A 21,927-nucleotide genomic window follows, 5' to 3' on the forward strand; every position below is an offset into this window, starting at 1 on the left:
AACGGCTGCGACTATGAAAAGGCTGTTGGAACCCAGCATTGGGTCACTTGGATATTCACCAGTGGTGTAACGAAAACGTACCTGAGTGGAGAGTCAGATGAATTACAGATTCACCGTGAATGAATGGAACATTCTGTAATGGAGAGTCCCATGATTTCTGAAGTCGGAGTTGTGTGTACTGGAAATGAAAGAGCTGACCACTGTGGAGTGGAAAGCCAGCTGAACCCCATGCCTGAGACTGTAAACAGGACGCCGAAAACCAGCATTGGGATACTTGGACATTCACCAGTGGTCTAACGATAGCCTGCCTGGAGTGGAGATTTACATGAATTCCAGATTCGCAGTGAATGAATGGAACATTCTGTAGTCGAGGTTCCAATGATTTCTGAATCTGGGTTGTGTGGACTGGAAAATGAAGAGCTGACCAAGGTTCACTGGATAGCCAGTTGAACAGCACGCCTGCGAATGTAAACAGGATGCGGAAAACCAGCATTGTGTTACTTGGACATTCAACAGTACTGTAACGAAAGCCTGGCTGGAGTGGGGATTCAGATGAATTCCCGATTCGAAGTAAATGAATGGAACATTCTGTAGTGGAGATTCCAATGATTTCTGTAGTCTGTGTTGTGTGGACAGGAAATGAAAGATCTGAATCTGACCACTGTGGAGTTGTTAGCCAGTTGAACAGCACGCCTGCTACTGTGAACAGGACACTGAAAACCAGCATTGGGTTACTTGGACCTTCAGCAATGGAGTAACGAAAGCCTGCCTGGAGTGGAGATTCAATGATCTCCAGATTCCAGTGCATGAATGGAACATTTTGTAGTGGAGATTCCAATGATTTCTGAAGTCTGGGTTGTGTGGAAAGGAAGAGGAAGAACTGACCAGGGTGGAGTGGATAGCCAGTTGAACAGCACGCCTGCAAGTGTGAACAGGACGCTGAAAACCAGAATTGGGCTACTTGGAAATTCACCAGTGGTGTAAAGAAAGCCTGCCTGCACTGGAAAATTAGATGAATTTCAGATTCGAATTGAATGAATGGAACATTTTATATTGGAGATTCCAATGATTTCTGAAGTATGGGTTGTGTGGACAGGAAAATGAATAGCTGACCTGGTTGGATTGGATAGCCAGCTGAGCAGTACGCCTGCGAGTGTGAACAGGACTCTGAAATCTGGCATTGTTTTACTTGGACATTGACCTGTGAAGTTACGAAAGACTACCCGGAGTGCAGATTCAGATAAATTCTCGTTTCGCAGTGAATGAATACAATATTCTGTAGTGGAGATCCAATGATTTATGAAGTCTGGTTTGTGTGGACAGGAAAAGGAAGACCTCACCATTTTGAAGTGGATAGCCAGTTGAACAGCACGGCTGCTATTGTGAACAGGAAACTGAAAATCAGCATTTGGTGACTTGGACATTCACCAGTAGTGTAACGAATGCCTACCTGGAGTGGAGATTCAAAGAACTCCAGATTGGCAGTGAATGACTGGAACATTCTGTAGTGGAGATTCCAATGATTTCTGAAGTCTGGGTTGTGTGGACAGGAAAAGAAAGACCTGACCAGGGTGGGTGGATACCCAGTTGATTAGCACGCCTGAGAGTGTGAACACGACACTAAAAATCAACATTGGGTGACTTGGACATTCACCAGTGGTGTAACGAAAGCTAGCGTGTTGTGGAGATTCCATGAAATTCAGATTGGCAGTTACTTCATGGAACATTCTCTAGTGGAGATTCCAATGTTTTCTGAATTCTACGTTTTGTGGAGAGGAAATGAAAGAGCTGACCACTGTGGAGTGGATAGCCAGTTGAACAGCACGCCTGCGAATGTGAACAGGACGCTGAAATCCAGCATTGTGTACTTGGACATTCACCAGTAGTGTAACAAAAGTCTGCCTGGAGTGGAGATTCTATGAATTCCAGATTGGCAGTGAATGAATGGAACATTCTGTAGTGGAGATTAAATGATTTCTGAAGTCTGTGTTGTGTGGACAGTAAAATGAAAAGCTGAGAAGGTTTCAGTGGATAGCCAGTTGAAAAGCTCTCCTGGAAATGTTAATTTAAGCACTTAATCACTTAATTTCCCGTTAATCGTCGATTTGCTCGAACCAGCGCCAGTAACATCTCCATTTGTCCCTGTCGCCTGCTTGTGTACCCCAATGACATCTGTTCGCTCTGGGAACATGAATAGCCTCAAACCGATCGTTTATGATCTTGACGAAGAATTCTGACCTTCTGGTAGGTGGGCGGCCACGGGGTCTTTTCACCTCCGATGGAATCCAGTCGGTAACAGCTCTAGTCCAGCGGTCATCTTTATATCTCATTACGTGACCAGCCCATCTGATTTTTGACACCTTGCAAATGAGACAGCGTCCCTGTTTCTTGATCGTTGACGGATGTCGGAACTCCGGATTCTTTCTCTCATTTGAGTGAACGTGATATTCCAAGCATACCTCTTTCTATTCTTCTTTGGGAGACCTGAATAGCGTTCTCATCCTGTTTGGGTAGGGCCCAGGTCTCTGAGGCATATGTTAATGCAGGAAGAACAAGGGAATCAAAAAGATGTGCCAGGAGCCGGAGGTTCTTCATCCTCTTAGCTATTTCTTCGACGTTCTTGAAGGTGTTCCAAGCCACTCTCTTCCTCCTCCGCAGCTCAGGTGTCAGGTCATTTGTCATGTTGAGTTCTCGACCTAGGTACACATAGCGGTTGCATTCGGAGATGGTCGTTCCGTTGAGAGTGAATGGGGCATCAGAAATGAGGCTGTTTCTCATTAACATTGTCTTCATAAGATTCAGCTGTAGTCCTACCTTTCCACACTCACGGTCAAAGTCGGCCAGCATTTGTGCCGCTTGGCTGATGTTTGGTGTTATTAAAACAATGTAATCAGCAAAGCGGAGATGGTGTAGTTGCCGACCATCTATCTTCACTCCCATTCCTTCCCATTCCAGTCGTCGCATGTTTTCGAGGGTGGCCCTGAAGAGTTTCGGTGAAATGGTATCACCCTGCCGAACCCCTCTCTTGACATCTATGATCACTTCTTTGTAGAATGGTGAGATCCTGGTAGTGAATCCGCAATACAGCTCACGGAAGATCTTGATGTATTGGGCTTGAATGTCCTGATTGGCTAGGGCTTCAATGACCACTTCCATCTCAACAGAATCAAAGGCCTTCTTTAAATCAATGAACGTTAAACAGAGCGGCATCTTGAACTCCCGAGAAAGCTCAATGTGCTTGGTTATCGTGTGGATGTGGTCGATGGTGCTGAATCCTTTGCAGAAACCGGCTGGCTCGCATGGTTGTCATTCATCTAGTGTTCTGCCAATCCTATTTAGGATGATTCAAGTGAACAACTTGTAGATTACAGACAATAGGCAGATCGGGCGATAGTTGCCAATGTCATGGATGTCTCCCTACGTGAACAGTAGTACGATCCTGCTGGTTTTCCACTGGGACGAAAGTTTGCAATCAGAGTGAAAGCGAGTGAATAGCAGAGCTACGGTATTGATGAGTACTGATGGCAGGTTCTATAGGTGTTCAGGCGAATTTGAATAGGACTCTGAAAATGAGCATTGTGTTACTTGGACATTCACCAGTGGTCTAACAAATGCCTGCCTGGAGTGGAGATTCAGACAAATTACAGATTGGCAGGGAATGAATGGAATATTCTGTAGTGGAGACTCCAATGATTTCTGAAATCTGGGTTGTGTAGACAGGAAAATGAAGTGCAGACCGGTTTAGAGTGGAGAGCCAGTTGAACAGCAGGCCTGCTAGTTTGAACAGGCCTCTGAAAACCAGCATGGGGTTACTTGGATATTCAGCAGTGGTGCAACGAAAGCCTGGCTGGAGTGAAGATTCGATGATCTCCAGAATCCAGTGAATGAATGGTACATTCTGTAGTGGAGATTCCAATGTTCTATAGTCTGGATAGTGTCGACAGGAAAGGAAAGAGCTGACCATCGTGGAGTGTAAAGCCAGTTGAAGAGCACGCCGGTGTGATAGGACGATGAAAATCAGCATTGTGTTACTTGGACATTCAGCAAGGTTGTAACGAAAGCCTGCGTGGAGTGGAGATTCAATGATCTCCAGATTGGCAGTGAATGAATTGAACATTCTGTAGTGGAGTTTCCAATGATTTCTGAAGTCTGGGTTGTGTGGACAGAAATGAAAGAGCTGACCACTGTGGAGTGGATAGCCAGTTCAACATCACGCCGGCGACTGTGAACAGGATGCTGAAAACCAGCATTGGGTTACTTGGACATTCACCAGTGGTTTAACGAAAGCCTGCCTGGAGTGAAGATACAGATGAATTCCAGATTCCCAGTGAATGAATGGAACATTATGTAGTGGAGATTCCAATGATTTCTCATGTCTGGATTGTGTGGCCAGGAAAAGGAAGAGCTGACAGGGTTGAGGGGACAGCCAGTTGAACAGCACGCCTGCGAGTGTGAACAGGCCGCTGAACACCAGCAATTTGATACTTGGTCATTCACGAGTGGTGTAACGAAACCCGGCCTGGAGTGGAGATTCGATGAATTCCAGATTGGCAGTGAATGAATGGAACATTTTGTAGTGGAGATTCTAACGTTTTATGTAGTCTAGTTTATGTGGACAGGAATATGAAAAGCTGACCAGGTTGGAGTGGATAGCCAGTTGAACAGCACGCCTGAGAATGTGAACAGGACGCTGAGAACCCGCAATGGGGTACTTGAATATTCACGAGTGGTGAAACGAAAGCCTGCCTGGAGTGGAGATTCGACGATCTCCAAATAGGCAGTGAATGAATTGAACATTCTGTAGTGGAGATTCCAATGATTTCTGAAATCTGGTTTGTGTGGACAGGAAAATGAAATGCAGACCAGTTTAGAGTGGATAGCCAGTTGAACAGCAGGCCTGCGAGCTTGAATAGGCCTCTGAAAACCAGCATTGGGTTACTTGGACATTCAGCACTGGTGTAACAAAAGCCTGCCTGGAGTGGAAATTCAATGATCTCCAGATATCGATGAATGAATGGTACATTTTATTGTGGAGATTCCAATGATTTCTAAAGTCTGGATTGTGTGGAGAGGAAAGGAAAGAGCTGAACACTGTGGAGTGGATAGCCAGTTGAACAGCATGAGTGCGACAGTAACAGGACGCTGAAAATCAGCATTGGGTGACATGGACATTTATCAGTGGTGTAACGAAGTCCAGCCTGGAGCACACCCGCGATAGTGAACAGGACGCTGAAAACCAGAATTTCGATGATCTCCAGATTTGCAGTGAATGAATGGAATATTCTGTAGTGGAGATTCCAATGATTTCTGAAGTCTGGGTTGTGTGGACAGGAAAATGAAGATCTGACAGGGTTGAGTGTATATCCAGTTGAACATCACACCTGTGAGCGTGAAGAGGATGCTGAAAACCAGAATTTTGTTATTTGGACATTCACCAGTGGTGTAACGAAAGCATGCCTGGAGTGGAGATTCAATGAATTTCAGATTCGCAATGAATGAATGGAACATTCTGTAGCGGAGATTCTAATGGTTTCTGAAGTCTAGGTTATGTTGACGCGAATATGAAGAGCTGATCAGGTTGGAGTGGATAGCCAGTTAAACAACATGCCTGAGAGTGTGAACAGTCTGCTGAAAACCCGCATTTGGGTACTTGAATATTCACCAGTGGTGTAACGAAAGCATGCCAGCAGTGGAGATTCAACGATCTCCAGATTGGCAGTGAATGAATGGAACATTCAGTAGTGGAAATTCTAATGATTTCTGAAGTCTGGTTTGTGTGGACAGGAAATGAAAGAGCTGACCACTGTGGATAGCCAGTGGATAGCCAGTTGAACAGCACGCCTGCGACTGTGAACAGGCTGCTGAAATCCAGCATTCGTTTACTTGGATACTCACCAGTGGTGTAAATAAATCCTGCCTGAAGTGGATATTAGATGAATTCCAGATTGGCAGAGAATGAATGGAACCTTCTGTAGTGGAAATTCCAATGATTTCTGAAGTCTGGGTTGTATGGACAGGAAAATGAATAGCTTACCAGGATTCAGTGCATAACCAGTTGAACAGCAAGCATGCGAGTATGAACAGGCCTCTGACAACCAGCATTGGGTTACTTGGATATTCACCAGTACTGTAACGAAAGCCTGCCTGGAGTGGAGATTCGATGAATTTCAGATTGGCAGTGAATGAATGGAACATTTTGTAGGGGAGAATCTAACATTTTTTGTAGTCTAGTTTATGTGGACAGGAATATGAAGAGCTGACCAGGTTGGAGTGGATAGCCAGTTGAACAGCACGCCTGAGAATGTGAACAGGACGCTGAGAACCCGCATTGGGGTACTTGAATATTCACGAGTTGTGAAACGAAAGCCTGCCTGGAGTGGAGATTCGACGATCTGCAATTAGGCAGTGAATGAATTGAACATTCTGTAGTGGAGATTCCAATGATTTCTGAAGTCTGGGTTGTGTGGAAAGGAAATAAAAGAGCTGACCACTGTGGATAGCCAGTGGATAGCCAGTTGAACAGCACTCCTGCGACTGTGAACAGGCTGCTGAAATCCAGCATTCGTTTACTTGGATATTCACCAGTGGTGTAAAGAAATCCTCGCTGGAGTGGATATTAGATGAATTCCAGATTGGCAGAGAATGAGTGGAACCTTCTGTAGTGGAAATTCCAATGATTTCTCATGTCTGGGTTGTATGGACAGGAAAATGAATAGCTGACCAGGATTCAGTGCATAACCAGTTGAACAGCACGCATGTGAGTATGAACAGGCCTCTGACAACCAGGATTGGGTTACTTGGATATTCACCAGTACTGTAACGAAAGCCTGCCTGTAGTGGAGATTCGATGATCTCCACATTGGCAGTGAATGAATGAAACATTCTGTAGTGGAGATTCTAATGGTTTCTGAAGTCTGGGTTATTTGGACAGAAAAATGAAGATCTGACCAGGGTTGAGTGGATCGACATTTGAACAGCACACATCCGATTGTGAACAGGAGGATGAAAATCAGCATTGGGATACTTGGATATTTACCAGTGGTGCAATAAAAGCCTGCCTGGAGTGGAGATTTGATGAAATCCAGATTGGCAGTGAATTAATGGAACATTCTGAAGTAGAGATTCCAATGATTTATGAAATCTGGGTTGTGTTGACAGTAAAATGTAGAGCTTAACAGGGATCAGTAGATAGCCAGTTAAAATGCACACGTGCGAGTGTGAAAAGGCCTCTGAAAACCAGCATTGTGTTACTTGTACATTCAGAAGTGGTGAAAAGAAAGCCTGCCTGGAGTGGAGATTCGATGATCCCCAGATTGGCAGTGAATGAATGGAAAATTCTGTAATGGAGATTCCAATGATTTCTGCAGTCTGGCTTGTGTGGACAGGAAATGAAAGAGCTCACAACTGTGGAGTGGAAAACCAGTTGAACAGCACGCCTGTGACTATGAACACGATGCTTAAAACCAGCATTGGGATACTTGGACATTCAGCCGTGGTGTAACGAAAGCTTGCCTGGAGTGGACATTAGATGACCTCCAGATTGGCAGTGAAGGAATGGAACATTTTATAGTGGAGATTCCAATGATTCTGAAGTATGGGTTGTGTGAACAGGAAAATGAAGAGCTGTCCAGGTTGGAGTAGATAGCCAGTTGAACAGCACGCCTGCGAGTGTGAACAGGACGCTGAAAACCAGCATTGTGTTACTTGGACATTCAACAGAGTGTAATAAAAGCCTGCCTGCAGTGGAGAGTGAGATGAATTCCAGATTGGCAGTGAATCAATGGAACATTCTGTAGTGGAGATTCCAATGTTTTCTGAAGCCTGGGATGTCTGGATGGGAAAATGAAGAGCTGACCAGGGTTGAGTGCATAGCCAGTTGAACAGCACGCCTACGAGTGTGAACAGGAGACTGAAAATCAGCGTTAGGTGACTTGAATATTCACCAGTGGTGTAATGAAAGCCTGCCTGAAGTGGAGATTCAAATAACTCCAGAGTAGCAGCGAATGAATTGAACATTCTGTAGTGGAGATTCCAATCATTTCTGAAGTCTGGATTGTGTGGACAGGAAAAGGAAGAGCTGACCAGAATGCAGTGGATAGCCAGTTGAACAGCACGCCTGCAAGAAGGAACAGGACGCTGAAAACCAGCATTGTGTTACGTGGACATTCACCAGTGGTGTAACGAAAGCCTGCCTGGAGTGGAGATTCGATGATCTCTAGATTGGTAGTGAATGAATATAACATTCTGTAGTGGAGATTCCAATGATTTCTGAAGTCTGGTTTGTGTGGACAGGAAAGGATTGAGCTGACCACTGTGGACTGGATAGCCAGTTGAACAGAGCGCCTGCGAGTGTGAACAGGATGCTGAAAACCAGCATTGGGTTACTTTGACATTAACCAGTGGTGTAAAGAAAGCCTACCTTGAGTGGAGATTCGATGATCTCTAGATTGGCAGTGAATGAATGTAACATTCTATAGTAGAGATTCCAACGATTTCTGAAGCCTGGTTTTGGGGAGGAGAAAATGAAGAGCAGACCAGGTTATAGTGAATATCCAGCTGAACAGCAGTCCTGCGACTGAGAACAGGACGCTGAAATCCTGCATTGAGTTACTTAGATATTCACCGGTGGTGTAACGAAATTCTGCCTGGAGTGGATATTCAATGAATTCCAGATTGCCAGTGAATGAATGGAACTTTCTGTAGTGTAGATTCCAGTGATTTGTGAAGTCTGTGTTGTGTGGACAGGAAAATGAAAAGCTGACCAGGGTTCACTGCGTAGCCAGTTGAAAAGCACACCTGCGAATGTGAACAGGGCAATGAAAACTAGCATTGTGTTACTTGGACATTCAACAGTACTGTAACGAATGCCTGCCTATAGTGGAGATCAGATGAATTCCAGATTGGCAGTGCATGAATGGAACATTCTGCAGTGGAGATTCCAATAATTTCTGAAATCTGGGTTGTGTGGACAGGAAATGAAGTACTTACCTGTTTAGATTGGATAGCCAGTTGAACAGCAGGCCGTCTAGTTTGAACAGGCCTCTAAATACCATCATTGGGTTACTTGGATATTCAGCAGTAGTGTAACAAAAGCCTGCCTGGAGTGGAGATTCAGATGAATTCCAGATTCGCAGTGAATTAATGATATATTCTTTAGTGGAGTTGACAATGATTTTTGAAATCTTGGTTGTGTGGACAGGAAAATGAACAGCTAACCAGGGTTCACTGCGCAGTCAGTTGAAAAGCACGCCTGCGAGTGTGAACAGGACGCTGAAAACCAACATTGTGTTACTTGGACATTCAACAGTGTGTAATAAAAGCCTGCCTGAAGTGGAGATTAGATGAATTCCAGATTTGCAGGGAATGAATGGAACATTCTGTAGTGGAGATTCCAATGATTTCTGAAACCTGGGTTGTGTGGATGGGAAAATGAAGAGCTGACCAGGGTTGAGTGGATAGCCAGTTGAACAGCACACCTGCGATTGTGAATAGGACGCTAAAAACCAGCATTGTGTTACTTGGACATTGACCAGTGGTGTAACGAAAGCATGCCTGGAGTGGAGATTCGATGATCTCCAGACTGGCAGTGTATTTATGGAACTATCTGTAGTAGAGATTCCAACGATTTCACATGAATTCCAGATTCGGAGTGAATTAGTGGAACATTCTGTAGTGGAGTTGACAATGATTTCTGAAATCTTGGTTGTGTGGTCAGAAAAAAAGCCAGTTGAACAGCTCGCTTGCGACTGTGATAGGACGCTGAAAGCAAGCATGGATTACTTGGACATTTACCAGTTTTGTAACGAAATCCTGTCTGGAGTGGAGATTCAGAAGTATTCCAGATTCCCAGTGAATGAATGGAACATTCTGTAGTGGAAATCCCAATGATTTCTGAAGTCTGGGTTGTGTGGACAGGAAAATGGAGAGCTGACCAGGGTTCACTGGATAGCCATTTGAACAGCAAGCCTGAGAGTGTGAACAGGACGCTGAAAACCAACATAGTGTTACTTGGACATTCAACAGTAGTTTAACGAAAGCCTGTCTGGAGTAGAGATTCAGATGAATACAAGATTCGCAGTGAATGAATGGAACATTCAGTAGTGGAGTTTCCAATGTATTCTGAAATCTGGGTTTTGTGGAAAGGAAAATGAACAGCTGACCAGGGTTTAGTGGATAGCCAGTTGAACAGCATACCTGCGAGTGTGAACGGGACGTTGAAAACCAGCATTGTGTTTCTTGGACATTCAACATATGTGTAACGAAAGCCTGCCTGCAGTGGAGATTGAGATGAATTCCAAGTTGACAGTGAATGAACAGAACATTCTGTAGTGTAGATTCCAATGATTTCAGAAATGTGGGTTGTGTGGACGGAAAAATGAAGACTGAACAGGATTGAGTGGATAGCCAGTTGAACTGAACGCTCGCGAGTGTGAACAGGTCACTTAAAATCAGCATTGTGTTACTTGGACATTCACCAGTGTTGTAACGAAAGTCTGCCTGTAGCCTAGATTCGATGATCTATAGATTGGCAGTGAATGAATTGAACTTACTGTATTGGAGATTCCAATGATTTCTGAAGTCTGGATTGTGTGGACAGGAATGGAATCAGCTGACCACTGTGGAGTGGATAGCCAGTTGAACAGCATGCCTGCGAGTGTGAACAGGATGCTGTAAAACAACATTGCGTTACTTGGACATTCACCAGTGGTTTAACGAAAGCCTGCCTGGAGTGGAGATCCGATGATCTCCAGATTGGCAGTGAATGAATGGAATATTCTGTAGTAGAGATTCCAAAGATTTCTGAAGTCTGTGTTGTGTGGACAGGAAAGGAAGAGCTGACCAGGGTGGAGTAGATTGCCAGGTGAACAGTACGCCTGCGATAGTGAACAGGACGCTGAAAACCAGCATTGGGTTACTTGGACATTCACCAGTGGTATAACGAAAGCCTGCCTGGAGTCAAGATTCAATGATCTCTAGATTGGCAGTGAATAAATGGAACATACTGTAGTGGAGATTCCAATGATTACTGAAGCCTTTATTGTTGGACAGGAAATGAATGAGCTGACCACTTTGGAGTGGATAGCCAGTTGAACAGCATGCTTGCGAGTGTGAACAGGATGCTGAAAACCAGCATTCGGTTACTTGGACATTCACCAGTGGTGTAACGGAAGCCTGATTGGAGTGGAGAATTCGAGGATCTCCAGATTGGCAGTGAATGAATGGAATTTCTTGTACTGGAGATTCCAATGTTTTCTGAAGTCTGTGATGTGTGGACAGGCAAATGAAGAGCTGACAGGTTTGAGTATATATCCAGTTGAACAGCACACCTGTGAGGGTGAAGAGGCCGCTGAAATCCAGAATTTTGTTATTTGGACAATCACCAGTGGTGTAACGAAAGCCTGCCTCGAGTGGAGATCCGATGAATATCAGATTCGCAGTGAATGAATTGAATATTCTGCAGTGGAGATTCTAATGTTTTCTGAAGTCTAGGTTATATTGACAGGATTATGAAGAGCTGACCAGGTTGGAGTGGATAGCCAGTTGAAAAACACGCCTGAGAGTGTGAACAGTCCGCTGAAAACCCGCATTGTGGTACTTGAATATTCACCAGTGGTGTAACGAAAGCCTGCCTCGAGCGGAGATTCGAAGCTCTCCAGATTGGCAGTAACTGAATGGAACATTCAGTAGTGGAGATTCCAATGATTTCTGATCTCTGGGTTGTGTGGACAGGAAAAGGAAGAACTGACCAGGGTGGAGTGGATAGCCAGTTGAACAGCACGCCTGCGAGTGTGAACAGGACGCTGAAAACCAGCATTGGGCTACTTGGAAATTCACCAGTGGTGTAAAGAAAGCCTGCCTGGACTGGAAAATTAGATGAATTCCAGATTCGAAGTGAATGAATGGAACATTTTATAGTGGAGATTCCAATGATTTCTGAAGTATGGGTTGTGTGGACAGGAAAATGAAGAGCTGACCTGGTTGGAGTGGATAGCCAGTTGAGCAGCATGCCTGCGAGTGTGAACAGGACTCTGAAATCTGGCATTGTTTTACTTGGACATTCACCAGTGGAGTAACGAAAGCCTACCCGGAGTGCAGATTCAGATAAATTCTCGTTTCGCAGTGAATGAATGGAATATTCTGTAGTGGAGATTCCAATGATTTCTGAAATCTGGGTTGTGTGGACAGGAAATGATAGAGCTGACGACTGTGGAGTGGATAGCAGTTGAACAGCACGCCTGTGTCTGTGAACACGACGCTGAAAACCAGCATTTCGTTACTTGGACATTCACCAGTGGTGTAACGAAAGCCTGCCTGGAATGGAGAATCAGATGAGTTCCAGATTCGCAGTGAATGAATGGAACATTCTGTAGTGGAGATTCCAATGATTTCTGAAATCTGGGTTGTGTTGACAGTAAAATGAAGAGCTGAACAGGGTTCAGTGGATATCCAGTTAAACTGCACGCCTGCGTCTGTGAACAGGACGCTGATAACCAGCATTGGAATACTTGAACATTCAGCCGTGGTGTAACGAATGTCTGCCTGGAGTGGAGATTCGGATGTATTTTAGATTGGCAGTTAATGAATGGAACATTCTGCAGTGGAGATTCCAATGACTTCTGAATTCTCCGTTGCATCGATAAGAAAATGAAGAGCTCACCAGTATTGAGTGTTTAGCCAGTTCAACAACATGCCTGCTAGTTTAAACAGGCCTCTGGAAACCAGCAATGGGTTACTTGCACATTCAGCAGTAGTATAACGAGAGTCTGCCTGGAATGGAGTTTCAGATGATTTCCATGTTTGCAGTGAATGAATGGAATAATCTGTAGTGGAGATTCTAATGGTTTCTGAATTCTGGGTAATGTGGACAGGAAAATGAAGAGCTGCCAAGGGGTGAGGGTATAGCCAGTTGAACCGTACGCCTGAAAGTGTGAACAGGCCTCAAAAAACCAGGATTACTTTACTTGGAAATTCAGCAGGGTTATAACGAAAGCCTGCCTGTCGTGGAGATTCAATGATCTCCAGATTGGCAGGGAATGAATGGAACATTCTGTAGTATAGATTCCAATGATTTCTAAATTGTGGGAAATGTGCACAGGAAATGAGAGATCTTACCACTGTGGATGGATAGCCAGTTGTACAGCACGCCTGCAGTGTGAACAGGCCTCTGCATACCAGCATTCGGTTACTTGGACATTCACCAGTGTTGTAAATAAAGCCTGCCTGGAGTGGAGATTCGATGAATTTCAGATTGTCAGTAAAAGAATGGAACATTCTGTAGTGGAGATTCCTATGGTTTCAGAGGTCTGGTTTGTTAGGACAGGAAAAGATAGAGCTGACAACTCTGGAGTGGATAGCCAGTTGAATAGCACTCCTGCGAGTGTGAACAGGATGCTGAAAACCAGCATTGTGTTAGTATGCCATTCACCAGTGGTTTATCGAAAGCGTGCATGGAGTGGAGATTCAGATGAATTCCAGATGCGAAGTGAATGAATGGCACATACTGTATTGGAGATTCCAATGATTTCTGAAGTCTGGGTTGTGTGGACAGGAAAAGAAAGAGCTGACCACTCTGGAGTTGATAGCCAGATGAACAGCACGGCTGCGAGTGTGAAAAGGACGCTGAAAACCAGCATTGGGTTACTTTGACATTCAGCAGTGGTGTAACAAAAGCCTGCATGGAGTGGAGATTCGAAGAATTTCAGCTTGGCAGTGAATGAATGTAGCATTCTGTAGTTGAGATTCCAATGATTTCTGAAGTCTGGGTTGTGTGGACAGGAAAATGAAGAGATGAACTGGGTTGAGTGGATAGTCAGTTGAACAGAACGCCTGCGAGTGTGAACAGGGCACTGAAAACCAGCATTGGGTTACTTGGACATTCACCAGTGGTGTAACAAAAGCCTGCCTGGATTGGAGACTCAGATGAATTCCAGATTCGTAGTGAATGAATGGAACATTCTGTTGTAGAGATTCCAAAGATTTCTGATGTCTGGGTTGTGTGGACAGGAAAATGAAGAGCAGACCAGGTTAGAGTGGATAGCCAATTGAACAGCATGCCTGCTAGCTTGAACAGGCTGCTGAAAACCTGCATTGCTTTACTTGGATATTCACCAGTGGTGTAATGAAAACTTGCCTGGAGTGGAGATTCGAAGAATTCCACATTGGCAGTGACTGAATGGAACATTCTTATTGGAGATTCCAATTATTTCTGAAGTTTGTGTTGTGTGGACAGGAATATCAAGAGCTGACCATGGTGGAGTGGAGAGCCAGTTGATCAGCACTCCTTGAGTTTGAACAGGTTGCTGAATCCAGCATTGGGTAACTTGGATATTCACCTGTGGTGTAACCAAAACCTGCCTGGCGTGGAGATTCGATGAATTCCAGATTGGCAGTGAATGAATGGAAATTCTGTTGTGGAGATTTCAATGATTTCTGAATTCTGGGTTGTATTGACAGGAAAATGAAGAGCAGACCAGGTTAGATTGGATAGCAAGTTAAACAGCACGGCTGCAAGTTTGAAGTGGCTGCTGAAAACCAGAAATGGGTTACTTGTTTATTCACTAGTGCTGTAACGAAATCCTGCCTGGATTCGAGATTTGATGAATTCCAGATTGGCAGTGAATGAATAGAACATTCTGTATTTGAGATTCCAATGATTTCTGAAGCCTGGTTTGTGTGGACAGGAAAATGAAAAGCTGAGCAGTTGGAGTGTATAGCCAGTTGAAGAGCAGGCCTGCGAGTATGAACAGGCCTCTTCAAACCAGTATTGTGTTACTTGGACATTCAGCAGTGGTGTAACGTAATCCTGCCTGGAGTGGAGATTCAATGATCTCCAGATTGGCAGTGAATCAATGGAATATTCTGTCTTGTAGATTCCAATGATTTCTTAAGTCTGGGTTGTGGGGACACGAAAATAGAGAGCTGACAACGTAGCAGTCAATAGCCAGTTGAAGAGCACACCTTCGATTGTGAACAGGCTGCTGAAAACCAGCATTGGTGTACTGGTATATTCACTAGTGTTGTAACCAAATCCTGCCTGGAGTGGAGATTCTACCAATTCCAGAATGGCAGTGAATGAATGGAACATTCTTTAGTGGAGATTTCTATAGTTTCTGTAGTCTGGTTTGTGTGGACTGGAAAAGAAAGAGCAGACCACTATGGAGTGGAGAGCAGTTGTACAGCATTCACAGCGAGTGTGAATAGGATGCTGAAAACCAGCATTGTGTTACTTGGATATTCAACAGTGGTGTGACAAAAGCCAGCCTGGAGTGGAGGTTCAGATGAATTCCAGTTTCGCCGTAAATGAATGGAACATTCTATAGTGGAGATACCAATAATTTCAGAACTCTAGGTTATGGGCACCAGGAAATGAAGTGTTTACCAGAGTGGAGTGGATAGCCAGTGAAACTACACCTGCGGTATGTGTACAGGCCGCTGACCACTAGCATTGGGTTACTGGGACATGCAGAAGAATTCCAACCCTGACCAGTTTTAGAGGCATAAGATCTTCAACACCACTGGTTGGCGTTCACTGGGAGAGTAGCATATGGGTTCAATTGATTCAGAAGTCTTTGCTCAATAGCCCTGGGTAAAGTCAACAGGATGATTAAAATTTCGGCTTGATTGAGTGCACAGGCCGATGAAAACCAGAAATGTAGGTGTTGATATTTAGATGAACTCTGGTCTCTCGGTAGTGTGGCAGGGTTCATGAACAGAATACTATATTCGACTGTATAGGGAGCTGAAGAGCAGGCCTGGGGAGAGTTGACAGCAAATGATCAATTGACAGATTTCTAATTCGACTCGATTTCGTGGAGAACGAGAAGAAACGCAGGCCTAATACATTGGATATTGAGATGAATTCACTACTCAGCAGGGTGGATCTCTGTCACTCTCCCAGTCCTCCCAGACATCATTGATTTGCTGGAAAGATTCAGTAGCGTCTTCTTTTGGAGATTTGCAGTGACTATAATTTTGGCATATGGAATTTTTCACGGGTGTCTTGCCAGGCTTTGCCACGAGGGCCAGATGCTCTCGTTAGCTTCCCGGGCTCTCTGAGTGGGCGAGGAATTGAACGCGGATCGGCCAGTTTGGCTGCGTGATGCACATATCTTACTGCTGTGCTTTCGCCCAAGAATGGCAGTGTGGATAGGAAGATGAAAAGCAGCCCATGGATGATATCAGAGTGCAGATTCAGATGATTTCAAGTTTCTGGGTAGACATACCAGGGCTGTGACGAATGCCTGCGTAGAGTAGAGATTCAGATATATTCCCTACTCTCAGTGAATGACCGGAATATAATGTAGTGGAGATTCCAATGATTTCTGATATCTGGGTTGTGTGGACAGGAAAATGAAAAGCTGACCAGGGTGGAGTGGATAGCCAGTGATCAGCACAGGCCACTGAAAACCATCATTGGATTACTTTGATATTCACCAGTGGTGTAACGGCAGCCTGCCTGAAGTGCAGATTCGAAAAACTCCAGATTGGCAGTGAATGAATTGAACATTCTGTAATGGGGATTCCAATAGTTTCTGAAGTTTGGGTTGTGTGGACAGGAAAATGGAGAGCTAACCAGTTTGGTTTGGATTGCCAGTTGAACATCACGCCTGCGAGTGTGAAAAGGCCGCTGAAAACCATCATTGGGTTACTTTTATATTCACCAGTGGTGTAAAGAAAGCCTGCCTGGAGGGGAGATTCGATGAATTCCAGATTGCAGTCAATGAGTGGAACATTCTTTATTGGAGATACCAATGATTTCAGAACTCTGGGTTATTGGTACAAGGAAATGAAGAACTGACGGGGTGGAGTGGATAGCCACTGAAGAGCACGTCTGCAAGTGTGAACAGGCCACTGAAAACCAGCATTGGGTTGCTTACATATTCACCAGTGTTGCTACGAAAGCCTGCCTGGAGTGGAGATTCGATGAATTCCAAATTGGAAGTGAATGAATGGAACATACTCTAGTGGAGATTCTAATGGTTTCTGAAGTCTTGTTTGTGTGGACAGGAAAATGAAGAGCTGACCAGGTATGAGTGGATAGCCAGTTGAACAGCACGCCTGCGCGAGTGAACTGGCCACTGAAACAAGCATTGTGTTAATTTAATATTCACCAGTGGTGTAACGAAAGCCTGCCTGGATTCGAGACTCAGGTAAATTTCAGATTCGCAGTGAATGTTCCAACATTCTGTAGTGGAGATACCAATGAGTTCAAAACTCAGGGTTATGGGCACCAGGATATGAAGAGCTGACCACGGTGGAGTGGATAGCCACTTAACACCACGCCTGCAGTATGTCAACAGGCCACTGCCCACTAGCATTGAGTTACTGGGACATGCAGAAGAATCCCAACCCTGATGAATTTTAGAGGCATACCATCATCACCACCCCTGGGTGTCGTTGACCGGGAGAGTACCATATGGTTTCGATTGATTCAGAAGTCGATGCAAACCAGGCCTGGTTAGAGTGGACGGGATGTGGAAAATTTTGGCTTGATTGAGTGCACAGGCAGATTGAAACCAGATATGAAGGTGTTGATATTTAGATGAACTCAGTTACCTCGGTAGTGTGGCAGGGTTAATGAACAGAATACTATATTTCATTGGATAGGGAGCTGAAGAACAGACCAGCTGAGAGTTGACAGCAAATGCTTACTTGGCAGATTAATAATTTGACTCGATTTCGTGGAGAATGAGAAGAAAAGTCGACCTAATACATTGGATATTGAGATGAATTCACTACTCAGCATTGTGGATCGCTGTCACTCTCCCAGTCCTCCTGGACTTCATTGATTTGCTGGCGCGGTTCAGTAACATCTTCGTTTGGAGACTTGTGGTCACTGTAATTTTAGCATATGGAAAATTTCACGGGTGTCTTGCCAGGCTTTGCCATGAGGGCCAGATAATCTTGGTATCTTCCTATGCTCTCTGAGAGGGCGAGGAATTGAACCCGGTTCGGCCAGGCTGCCTGCGTGACGCACAATTCCTACTGTTGTGCTTTCGCTCCAGAATGACAGTGTGGATAAGCAGATGAATAGCAACTCATGGATGCTTTTAGAGTGCAGATTCAGATGATTTCAAGTTTCTGGGTACACTCACCAGTGCTGTAACGAATGTCTGCGTAGAGTGTAGATTCAGATGTATTCCAGACTTGCACTGAATGACCGGAACATTCTGTAGTGGAGATTCTAGTGATTTTTGATGCTTGGGTTGTGTGGACAGGAAAATGAAGAACTGACCAGGGTGCAGTGGATAGCCAGTTGAACAGCACAGGCAGCTGAAAACCATCATTGGGTTACTTGGACATTCACCAGTGGTGTAACGAAAGCCTGCCTGGAGTGGAGATTCGAAGAACTCCAGATTGGCAGTGAATGAATGAAACATTCTGTAGTGGAGATTCCAATAATTTCTGAAGTCTGGGTTGTGTGTACAGAAAAAGGAAGAGCTGACCAGGTTGGGGTGGATAGCCAGTTTAACAGCACGCTTTCGAGTGTGAACAGGCCACTGAAATCCAGAATTGGGTTACTTGGACATTTACCAGTGTTTTAACGAAAGTTTCTAAATACACTAAAAAGTAAAAGGCCAGTGTTCAGGCCGTTTTCCCACTCCAGTGAAGTCGATGGTGATTGTCAGGTGAAGGAAGGAAATGGAGGCCAAGCTGATTGGTCTTAGCAACAGTTTATTACACGGAAGAGATATATGTCATGAAGGCCCCAGGATCTCTCAAGCACGTGCACCTTTGTCCTCTCAGCTTCTGTCCTCAGTCCCATCTTCCCAGATTCTCTGATGCACGTGTCCCCTAGATAGCCCTGAAATCTCCCTTATATAGATCATAGTACCTCAAAGGTTGCAATTTAGTGATGTCATCAAAAGGAGTTACAGAAAGAACATTGAGGCACAACATACATTGTTTCTTTACATCTGCAGGCCAGTAATCCTTTTAAAAACTACAAGCACTTGGATTAGCACAACAAAGACAAGTCTCCTAGAGCTTGGAATCTACATCTCCAAAATCCAACAGCTTGGATCCAGGCATCTACATCCCAAAGATCAGGCCTGGCTTAGAACCTGGGATCCTCATACCTAAGACCAGCTAGGTTCCTGTGAGATAAGAGAAACTTCCTCTATATACTGAACTCATTAACTAAAGGCAGTTTGAAGGGGAGAAAATTCAGCCTCATCCAAGCTAGTCAGGACACACAGGAAAACTGCTTCTAGGTAGTGTTTCACCTCTTCTTGTCCAACCAACATATAAGCATACATAATATTAATCATTTTGTATGGACACAGTAAGAAATACCTTGAGCTTATAGAATTACCCTCCCAGGGCCATCTCAATCTCAGACTCCAGTGCTCAGGCCAGGTAGCTTTCCTATTCCTAGCAGCAGGGTCCAAGTCTCATCGTTACTTTTGGATCATGACAGCATTTGCCTATGATCAAACTCTTAACGTATAGATAAAAATCGTGGCACCTTGGCCTGGACCATCGCAATGCCAGGGTAGCACATAACTTACCGGCTTGCCCTTGTTCTATCCAGTCCCACGTCGGGACCCTGCCCTTGGGGTGCTAGGTAGTGAGGGCAAGTGAGGCTTAAGTTGAGAAGGCTGATGCCCAGGAAAGAATAATATTCTAAGTCAATCAATTCCTAAGTTATAAAGCATATTAATTAATTGTCTTCCTGTATCTATACAAAAGGACATTGCGTTAAAATAAACTGCTAAAAAGACATCAGGAGAGGAGAAAGGCAATATAAACTTATAGTACAATTTCAGTGTCTAAGAAGGATGAGAACTTACAAATTGGTTGTGGAAGAGAGTATAGAAGTGGGTACAGACAAACAAAGTAATAGGAATGACTCGGGAGCACTGTGATAGGTGCAACCTGATAGACCTACGCTCCGTGTATTCCAACAGAAAGCATATCAGGAATGGAGATTCGATGAACTTCAGATTAGCAGTGAATGAATGGAACATTCTGTAGTGGAGATTCCAATGATTTCTGAAGCCTGCGTTGTATGGACAGGAAAATGTAGAGCTGAAATGTGTGGAGTGTGTAGCCAGTTGAACAGCATGCCTGCGAGTGTGAACAGTACGCTGAAAACGAGCATTGGGTTACTTGGATATTCACCAGTGGTGTAGCAAAAGCCTGCCCATAGTGGAGATTTGATGAACACCAGATTGGCAGTGAATGAATGGAACATTCTTTAGTGGAGATTCCAATGATTTCTGAAGTATGGGCTGTGTGGACAGGAAAATGAAGTACTGACCAGGGTGAAGTGGATTGCCAGTGAACAGCAACAGCGGGTGAAAACCATCATTGTGTTACTTGGATATTCACCAGTGGTATAACGAAAGCCTGCCTGGAGTGGCGATTCGAAGAACTCCAGATTGGCAGTGAATGAATGGAACATTCTGTAGTGAAGATTCCAATGATTTCTGAAGTATGGGTTCTGTGGACAGAAAAATGAAGAGCTGACCAGGGTTGAGTGGATATCCAGTTAAACACCACCCGTGCGAGTGTGAAGAGACCGCTGAAAAACAGCATTGTGTTACTTGGACATTCATCAGTGATGTAACGAACGCCTTCCTGGAGAGAAGATTCAGATGAATTCCAGATTCACAGTGAATAAATGGAACACTCTGTAGTGGAGATACCAATGTTTTCAGGACTCTGCGTTAATGGCACCAGGAAATGAAGAACTGACCAGGGAGGAGTGGGAGCAGAACAGCAGGCCCGGGGAGAGTTGACAGAAAATTCTTAATTGGCAGATATTTAATTTGACTCGATTTCGTGGAGAAGTAGAAGAAACGCAGGCCTAATACATTGGATATTGAGATGAATTCACTACTCAGTGGTGTGGATCACTGTTACTCTCCCAGTCTTCCCGGACTTCATTGATTTGCTGGCGCGGTTCAGTAACGTCTTTGTTTGGATACTTGTGGTGACTGTAATTTTGGCAAGAGCAATATTTCACGGGTGGATTGCCAGGCTTTGCCGCGAGTGCCAGATACTCTCGGTAGCTTCCAGGGCTCTCTGAGAGGGCTAGGAATTGAACCCGGCTCGTCCAGGCTGGCAGCGTGACGCACAGGTCCTAATGCTGTGCTTTTGCGCCAGAATGGCAATGTGGATACGAAGATGAAAAGCAGCCCATGGATGATTTTAGAGTGCAGATTCAGATGATTGCAAGTTTCTGGGTAGACATACCAGTGCTGTAATGAATGCCTGCGCAGAGTGGAGATTCAGATATATTCCAAACTGGCAATAAATGACCGGAACATTCTGTAGTGAAGATTCCAATGATTTCTGATTTCTGAGTTCTGTGGACAGGAAAAGGAAGAGCTGACCAGGGTGTAGTGGAGAGACAGTGAACAGAACAGGCCTCTGAAAACCAGCATTGTGTTACTTGTACATTCAAGATTAGTGTAACAAAAGCCTGCCTGGAGTGGAGATTCAGATGAATGTCGGGTTCACAGAGAATAAATGGAACATTCTGTAGGGAGATTCCAATGATTTCTGAAGTCTGGGTTGTATTGACACGAAAATGAAGAGCTGATCAACTTATAGTGGATAGCCAGTTAAACAGCAGGCCTGCAGTTTTGAACAGGCTGCTGAAATCCAGCATTGGGTTACTTGGTTCTTCACCAGTGGTGTAACGAAATTCTGCCTGAAGCAGAGATTCGATGAATTCCAGATTGGCAGTGAAAGAATTGAACATTCCGTAGTGGAGATTCCAATTATTTCTGAAGTCTGGGTTGTGTGGACCTGAAAATGAAGAGCTGATGAGGGTTGAGTGGATAGCCAGTTGAACAGCATGCCTGCAAGAGTGAACAGACCGCTGAAAACCAGCACTGGGTACTTGGACATTCACCAGTGGTGTAACGAAAGACTGCCTGTAATCGAGATTCGATGAACTCAAGGTTGGCAGTGAAC

This window comes from Sorex fumeus, unplaced genomic scaffold (genome assembly GCF_029834395.1).
Source record: "Sorex fumeus unplaced genomic scaffold, SorFum_2.1 ptg000083l, whole genome shotgun sequence".
NCBI classification, from domain to species: domain Eukaryota; kingdom Metazoa; phylum Chordata; class Mammalia; order Eulipotyphla; family Soricidae; genus Sorex; species Sorex fumeus.